Source organism: Cupressus sempervirens, chromosome 2 (genome assembly GCF_028749045.1).
Source record: "Cupressus sempervirens isolate cs-2001-9-10 chromosome 2, ASM2874904v1, whole genome shotgun sequence".
Taxonomy (NCBI): domain Eukaryota; kingdom Viridiplantae; phylum Streptophyta; class Pinopsida; order Cupressales; family Cupressaceae; genus Cupressus; species Cupressus sempervirens.
Window position 1 is genome coordinate 66,570,955 of NC_143119.1, and position 9,485 is coordinate 66,580,439.

The 9,485-nt window shown below is 39.0% G+C and overlaps 1 long non-coding RNA gene across 1 annotated transcript; it reads left to right on the plus strand.

Moving 5' to 3' along the window:
* The first annotated feature begins 6,592 nt into the window (after window positions 1–6,592).
* On the plus strand, window positions 6,593–7,315 carry LOC149571078 (uncharacterized). The gene is made up of 2 exons (XR_016358394.1): window positions 6,593–6,895; window positions 7,007–7,315. It is a non-coding gene; the product is annotated as an uncharacterized LOC149571078 (long non-coding RNA).
* Window positions 7,316–9,485: the final 2,170 nt, after the last annotated feature.

Below are 9,485 nucleotides of genomic sequence, written 5' to 3' on the forward strand. Positions count from 1 at the left end.
AAATATAAAATTTATTTTCACAATATTGACTATTTGAAATAATACTGTGTTGGTATTGCTCTACTAGGGTTTTCTTGCTTCATGCAAATTTTCAGTTTTTTTTGCGTACGACCCTTCGCCTGCACTCCCCTTCTATCGGCACTTGTCATATCGCATTTACTGCAAGATCTTTAGGTTAGGATATAATGGCTTCAGCCAGTGGTGAACCAGTTGTTTTTGGTGTTCATGCTGCTGCTTCGGATTGCCATGGCGTCGCCACCGAACAAACACCTGCGTAATTTTATCCCGAAGGTTTTCCACAAGGTAATCCTAATATTGTCCTTCCTTTGCAAGAATTTGATGCTGCATGTGACTGGGTAGAACAACATACCTTGATAGGGTATTTTGTTAGTAGGACTCCCCTTGAAGCTATGCTCAGAGAATGGGTCAACAAAAGCTGGACTCCTCATGGAGCTCGCCTAAACGCTGTGCAAAACCTTACCAAAGGTCTTTTATTATTTCGTTTTGCTAACCCATCACAAGCAGACACAGTTTTTACCAACGACCCTTGGTTTGTGCATTCCTCTCTACTTGTTTTTCAGAAATGGTCTCGAGACTTCTTTGTCCCAGATGATAAAAAGCTTAGGGTTCCTGTTTGGGTCGAATTCCCAGGTCTACCCTTGCCCTACTGGCCTTTTATTGAGTCTATTGCCCAAGCCCTTGGCAAAGTTGTTACCAAGGAGCCAGAGAAATTTTTTAATGCTCGCCCTCAGTGGCATGTTTGCATTGAAGTTGATCTTTCTAAAGATCTCAAGGATTCTATGGAAATCCAGATTGGTGCTCAAACCTTCTCACAGAAGGTGCTTTACTTGAACCTACCTAACACCTGTTATAGGTGCGAGTCTGCGAAACACAAGATCAGGGATTTCCCTTTGGCTACGTCTAGGGTCAAACCCTAGCCTAAAGAGACACTTGTCAAATAGGTCGAAGGAAAAAAAGAAGAATGGGTTACTGTTGGGCGCAAGGGCAAGCCTTCCTTGAACCCTTTGGCCCCCAAGCCATCCTATGCAATAGTTACTGCGATTCCTCCTGCTTCCACTGAAGTGTCAGCGCCTGCTAGCATGGAGATGCCAGCGGCTTCCATTGCACTTGTTCCGATTTCCTAGGTTTCAAACCCTGCTGGTTTGCAGAGGATTAAGATGGTCACCAAGGCCTCGTCCTTGACTGGGGCTCATTCTCCTCTTGCAATCTCTTCCATAGTACCACCAGCAAAAAGGCGTTCTCGTTGTCCTCCTGGACGTGCAGAGATATTAGGGGTGAAATGGCAAGCTATAAGTCCAGAGGATTTTTCGTCTAACTTCCACCTAGTTTCTACCTTTTTGCAAAATAGTTACTCCTCTCTAGAGGATGAGGATGATATGGAAGAGTTCTCATGAACTTCCTCTCTTTGAATGTTCGAGGTCTTACAGACCTCCCTAGAAAGTTCTATGTCCGGGATACTTGTCATAGACTTGGGAATTTAGATTTTCTTTGCCTGCAAGAAGTTAAGATTTTAGGTTTCATGCTTTCTACTACATGACGCATCATTTGACAGGATAGCATCATGTTTTCTTCTTAGCATGAAGCTGGCCGAGGTGGTGTAGTTACTCTCCTATCACCTCGCCTTCATTCTGCTATTATCTCACACGGTTCTGACCCCACAAACCATATTATTTGGCTTTTGCTTTTCATTAACAATCATTCTTTTGGAGTCATTAATGTTTATGCCTCCAATGATGCTATGGAAAGGGCACAAATGTGGGTTTGGCTTGCTAACAACTTGCCACCAGCTACTTGGGTCATGTGTGGGGACTTCAATATGGTTGAAGTGGCCTCTGACAAAGATGGCATTCTGCCTTTCCATTGGACAGCTGGGGAAAGAGAAGCTTGGTTTTACATGCATCATAAATTGGGCCTTTTTTATCCCAAAACTAGTCGCCATCATGATAGTGGGGCCTAGCACACTTGGTCAAATTTTTGAGCCAGTCCTGACCACATATTGAAATGTCTTGATCGTGCTATGATCTCGGTGCGATCTTTTTTTTCCTTTTCTAAAGATCGTGATCTACCTGTCATTCCCCTGACAGATGTGACATTGTCAGACCACTATCAAATTTATTTTGGCATTTTTTGGCAAACAGTTATCCCCAAAGTGGCCAAGTCTCAATTCTTCTTCAACACATTTGTGTTGTTGCATGCTTCCACCATCTCCCACATACAACATGTCTGAAATTTGGAACCACGTCAACATTCCCATCGAGGTTGGATTCAATGGTGGAATGACGCCATTACAAGAACGACTCAATTTTTGCGCATCCACGGGCATCAGCTGGCAATTTTCAAAAAACGGTCTTATGAAGCCAACACCCTTGCCCTCAAAAAAGCCTTTGAAGCACTCACCTTCAACCCCTTTGATGTGGATCTACAAATTCAGCTTGCCAAGCTTCGCCATGAAAAGAAAATTGTTGATAACTATGCTGCCCGAGGAGCTCAAATCAAAGCCTATCTCCACTGGTTGGAGGTTGGCGACAAAGCCTCGAAGGAGTTATTCCAGGCTCTTCGAGCCCGTCATACCAATGTTGGGATTAAAAAGATAAAACAAGGAATTGATGTTCTTTCCAATCTGCCTGACATCCTGCAAGCTTTTGTTCTTCACTATGAGAACGTCTTTGCTTCGCAGGGCCATTCGGTTGCTTAAGAGAAGGCTCTCAGAAAGTGTATTACTGTTACTCCAAACCGCCTCGTGGTTGAGCAATGCGCTTTCTGTGAGCAACTTCTTTCCCTCCGAGACCTTAAAGAGGCAGTTTACTCCATGGCGGATGAAAAATCCCCTGCGTGTGATGTATTTCCCTATGAATTTTACAAACATCTTTGGGAGCAAATTTGTCCTGATCTACACAAAGTCTATCTTGAAGCATACCATTCTAAAAGCTTAGGGACGATCATAAATAAAGGCAATATTAAATTCATACCTAAAGCTGGTGATCCCGAGGACATCTATAACTGGAGGCCCATCACCCTCCTGAATGTGTCTTATAAGATCATTGCTAAGGCACTCTCTCTCAAAATCCACCATATGCTTCCTCTAATTGTGCGACCTAAACAAATTGGCTTCATCAAATCCAGGTATATTCGTGACAACATCATTGTTGTCTGGGAAGGTATGAAATGGGCCCGTAAGTCCAAGCAGTAGGCTATCTTTTTAAAGATAGACTTTGCTAAAGCCTATAATCGCATTGAATGGCCTTTCATTTTGGCTATGCTTCAGGCTCTGGGTTTTGGTCCCAATTTCCTTCAGTCCGTGGAGATGCTCTTTGGTGACGCTAATGCTTGCATCAACATCAATAATTCACAATCTGAAGCTTTTGGACTTTTTCGTTCCATCAGACAAGGTTGTCTGCTAGCTCCAGCGCTTTATGTCCTTGCTGCTGAAGGTTTTGGTTATTTATTTGCTCACTCTGTGTTTTTAGGACTGGTTCGTGGCATTTCTTTGCCTGATTCTTCCTCCTAGTTAGTCAATGGTCATTTTACTGATGACTCTTTTCTTACTCTTTTTGAAGATGAAGAAAACATCAAAAATGCTTTAAATTGTCTGGACACTTTTTGTCAAGCCTTTGGCTCTGCCATTCAATGGCATAAAATGCTCTGCTAACGACAGTCTTTTTTGCTAGCTCCACCTTGGCTCAGCCAATTACAATGGAAATAGGTTACTCATGGAGAAATATTCCGCTTTCTTGGCATTCCCTTTGCTTTCCAGGCTTCCCCTGTGGAACTTTGGAATGCCGTGCTTACAAAGATTAGAAAAAGCTTGATTATTGGATCACTAAGTTGCTTTCTCTTGCTGGTAAATTCTAGATTTGTTCTAAGATTTTCGTTGCCACCCATGTGTAATATTCTTCTTGTTGGGCTCCCTCTAAAGCTTCATATCTCAAATTAGAACGTTTTCTCAGAGATTTTCTTTGGGCCTTTGGTTCTGACCATCATGGTTTTCACAGAGTTGCTTGGAATTTCTGTTGTCTCCCAAGGGAATCTGTAGGTCTTAGCTTATTTTTCACTTGGCAGTAGGGCCTTGCCCTCTATGCTAAATGGATTATTAGAGCTATTTCTAGAGATGAAGCCTAGAAAATTTTTGTTAGGCATTGCATCTCTTCAGGCTTCCCTGCTAACAGACCGACGTGGAAGGGGATTGGTTTTCAGACCCTTCTCACTATGCGTGAACCAGTGATCATACAGGGCATTTTTGTTACAAAGAGCATTTGGAAAGCCTGGGAAGCTGTTAAACCTTGGCTTCATTGGGCTGGTGATGAGTTTCGCAATGGGTTGTCCTTAAATCAACAGAACATTTGGTCGTCTCCCCTGTTTGCCTTCTAGGGTACTCCTCTTGCCAAGACTCAAGGTGCCAGTGCTCTGTGTTTCTTTAAACGTCGCATCCGCACTACCAAGGACATTTTTTCAAGAGTCACCATGAATTTTAGGTCATGGGAGGATATGTAAGTTCAATACTGCCTTGTTCGTGCCAATCACCAGACTTATGACCTTTTGTTGTCTTCCATCCCTGTGCACTTACTTCATAAAGTGGGGATTTAGACTATTCGTCCTTGGTGGTATGATTGGAAGTGGTTTCCTGCCACTCCATTTACCAATTATAAGCCCAATATGGGATACAGATGGCTTTCGCCCCACCTTTCGATGGTGGACACGCTTAATCAACAGTGGTATTTGCATTCTTCACTTTCTCAATGGAGAAAACAGTTTGACGCCATTTGGAGTGCCATTACAGAACTTAAGATTGCACACTTTGCTTGGTGCCTTGCCTTCCAAGGTCTTCCCTTGGGGCCTCGGCTGAAGCACATTAGGGTTCCTGATCTCAGATGCCCCTTTTGTGGCCAACCTAAGTCCTTTTTGCATATTTTTTTGTTTTGCAAGCGTGCTCAGAATTATTGGCATTGGATTCATGATTTTTTCAAGCCTTTTAGGCCCGAACCTTTTTCATGGCACATGATCTTGCTGGGTGATTCTCCCAGATTTCCTCGAAAGTTCTCCTAGATTTGGCATACTTTCAAGATGAAAATTTTGTTTTCTCTATGGAAAGATAGGAATGCAGTTTTATTCACTCACAGTTTTTTGGATGTTAACATTGCAATGTACACTAAGGCATGCATTTGTAACAATGTCATTACGCAGATACAAGTGCAAGCTAATAAAGTTGCCCTGGAGGTTGCACACTTACAGGAATTGTTAAATCATTGGGGCAATGCTCTTTGCACCATTGCCAGAGTGCCCCCAGATGCCTCAGCCGATGCCTCCTCGTCTCGCGGTCGCTGTTCCCGACACCAGTCCTCTGGCCGCCATTCACACACGCTGCGCTCCCAGGGTCCCCGCCACCGCTCTCCCAACGGTGGTCATGGCGGTTGGAGGTGCCACTTCACTTCCCCACCGCATGGTGGTTTTAGCTGGTCCCCGGCTCCCCCCCTGTGGGCTTCTAGCCGGTCTCCTGCTCCTCCCCCTAGATGGCCACACTCTGGCAAGTTTCCTCAGCTGGCCTTGGCAATTTCTCCTCTGCGGCCAAACAAGAAGGATGTGGAGACTGCAACTACCCCAGATCCTACTAATGTTGTTGACAGCTGGACTATTCCCAGTCCGCCTCACAATCCCACTGATGCGTAGGGATTTCTTGATAAAGATGATCCTCCTCCCTCTGCTAGTACTGCCTTCGCAGCCTGAGGTTGTTAAAAGTGTTTTTTTTAATGAATAGTTTATAGTTTCTGGCTGAGGCCATGTTGTTTATTCCGACTTCGGCCATTTGAACTCATTCGCGGGGTGATCCTGTATCCTCCGGCCCCTTTTTTGTGAATTGTAATCTTAGTAAATTTTATTAATTAAAAAAGACTATTCATCAAAAAAGATAATACTGTGTTATAAAAAATAAATGTGATTTAATAATTATTATTAAATAATTTGTTTGAAAAACATTTAAATGAAAGCAAAGCATAATATATACGAAATGATATTAGTTGGATATAAAATTAGAAAAACAATATTTTTGTTTATTTCTTTTAACAGACTCCCGTTGACATTACACGTATTAACCTGATTCACACACATCGCAATCCAAAATTGGAAATTTGGAAGAAGTTGAGGACCGTGAATTTCATAGCAGCTTCGTAGATTGACACAATCTTAATCGCAATCTCAAAGCTCAAATTTAAGAAAGAACTTGCATGGCTGACTATTTCCACTACAATTTCGCCGTGGAAATTAACGTGTAGAGAAAGCATGCATACAGTTGAGTCTTCACGTAAACGGTTTCTGTCTACACTATAAACCCAATTCTCGTTGCATCCCGCAATGAATAAATCTGGAAAAATATTAAACAAGATGGAAATGAAGTAAACAGATCTTGATCAAGGGAGGGCAATTTCCTCTAATTTTGAATTGTCTTCTCCGCGTAAACACAATTTCGAGATTATTTCATGTTCACTACGAGGAAGGACATATTTCTTGTAAATCACGCTTCCTGGCAGATATAAATACACTTCAACGGTTAAAGGCATGGATCACAAATCTCCAATTGGAACGTTATATAGATCTGATCTCAGTTATCCCTCATCTTCATTTGCTCTTCTAATTCAAGGCAAACATCATACTCTTGATTTTGTTCCATCGTATTCATTTGGTCTTTGAATTGCATAGGATCATTACTAGATTGCCATCATGAAGAGAACAAGTCTGCATATTGAGGGAATATCCAGGGATATCGATGAAGGAAGGATTAAAAGTTCGCTGCGGGCAAAACGTGGAGTTGAGAGCGTCACTGTTAACATTCAAAGCAGAACAGTCATCGTGGAGCATGATTCGCAATCGGCATCTGACTTTGGTATATATTCTCTCATATTGATTTTCATTTAGATGCGAATAATAGTAGAAACGTTATTCATAAGGATTCTCTAACCATTGTTGGTTGACGTTGTTGATGAAATGTGTGCAGTGAAGGCACTGGCAAGCCTTCGATTCAGTGCTCGAGTTCTACAAACAACAGATTTATAGGAAATGGAAGGAAAAAGACACAAGCGCGGAAATATTTATCACCGTTGATACTTTCAAATTAACCAGATTTGCTATTGTATTCTTTCCGATTGAACTCTTCGAATAGGGTTCCTCTCATAGTTTTCTTGGTTTTCATTGATTGATTCTTTCAGCAATCGTCTGTTCTTTGCATTGGGACAGACTTCCAAAGTAATGTATTAGCGCTTCAGGCTGATTTTTTCATTATTTAGAAACTTCTTATTATTTGGTTTGTGTCTCTTGAATAAATAAATATGTGAAAATATTTTTGTGTAGTGAATTTCTAAAGATCAATTCTACCCTGATTGCCTTCATATAAGGTAAGTTTTAATTGAGATTTAGATAAAGATTAAAGAATAAATTTATAGTTCTATTATTGTTTGATCGAAAATAAAATGTTAAAATTGTTAGGAATGAACATGTATTGATTATATTTCTTAACAAGTGATTAAAATATGTTATTTTATCAAATGAAATTTAATCAAATATTTTAATAATATTACATTTATACAATTTATAAAGTCAAGTTGTAAAATTTTTCAAAAATAATTATTAGAAAATAATATTTTGAAGTCTAATTGTCTAAAAGTTTTTGAGCAATATGAGTCCTTTTTGGGGAGTATCAAGAAATTATTTTTAGAAACATAGGAATTTAAATGTTAAATTATATTTTATAATGTTAAAAATTTGTGAAGGTTTAAATTTTTAAAATTTATTTTTTTGATGAATGGTTCCTTTCTATTAATAAATTAATATACTAGTTACAAATTCACAAAAAAGGGTTGGGGAATACTACTTAGTCCACGACATTTCATACCGCTAAAGTTGGAATGAACAACTATCCATCAAAATAAATGATAAAGCAACTCCTTGCCAAAGAAGTACCAGTCGAGGGAGGTGGTTCATCACAATCATTAAAATCCCATTTATCCCTAGGATTGGGAACTGGACTAGGAACAATCCAGCCATAAGCAATGTCATCACCAATTTTCTCTTTGTCTTTCTCCTTTGCACGCAATGAAGAGTCTTTCTCCTCTGCATGCAATGAAGAAATATTCAGATTTAGGCAGGAAGGCCATCACCTCTGCCCATGGTGGAGAGATAACCAGATTCAACTGAAAAGGCCATTTAAAGCTACCAACAATAGGAGGAGCAACAAAAAGGCAAGCCACAAGAACCAAGGACCAGCCAGAAAGATTTTATTATACTATGAATTTAATTTTTTGGAAATTACATAGTAAAATGATATTATTAAAGTAAAATTTGATTAAATTTTTTTTAAAAATTAGATATAATTTCATAAATCTTCATATTTTATATTTTTTAAAATTAAAATATGAATTTTTTACATTTTAGAATTATTTCTTCTTTTGTTTAAAAATAGGTGTAATATAAACATATATGTATCATGATAAATATAGTATCATTGTACATACATACATACATACATACATACATACATACATACATACATATATATATATATATATATATATATATTGATGGAGGGTTCAGACCTGTGAGGCAGTTCAAGGAGGCACGAAGCCTGTGAGCTACCAACCAGTGAAGGCCAAAACATAGACTTTATAGGAATCCGATACAAGCCCACTAGTGCCTGAAACCTTTTTGACTTAAAGCCTAGGACTGAGGGGCATCCACACTATCAAAATCACCTTAGACACGATCCCAGCCTCAACCCCGATGATGTCGAAGCCTTCCACTCAGTAAGAATTGATCCCTAGTGGGCTCTTTATGAGCCCTTCAAATTCACCAGTAGACTAAGGGCCCATTGACCATGATACATATAGTCAACCATTCATTTCATTCATTTAATAGGATCTTATATTATTATTCCAAACTAACTAGCTTATAACTATATAATATAGTCTATTTATAAGCTAGTCAAAAAATAATTATAAAATTTATTTTTACTATATTATATTAAAAGTTTTACAATATATTATAATATAGTGCAGGAGCACCAATAGTTTATTCAATTGACCACATTTTAGTATAGAATCCAAAATTGTATTGTTAAAAATGTTAATGTCATTTATGTATTTAAATGTTGAAACTTGCAAATTATAACTTTTGGAACTTGTACCACATGGGGTTTTAAATAGTGAAAGTGAAAAGCTTATAACCGCCTAAGTTTTTTATATAAAGGGCCAAATATCAACAAGAAAGATATAGTTCACAAGTTAGATTGAATTGAGAGGAATCTTTTATGGTCCTCTCACTATTTTTCCAATTAAATTAGACCCATTTTTCCAATTAAAAACCAATCATTTGAATTGCCATCACAACACCAAAATTTGATAGATTTGTAGCAATAACACATGCAATAGGTTCTTTAAGAGAATGTAATTTATATCAATTATGAGTACGAGAATTGTCATTGG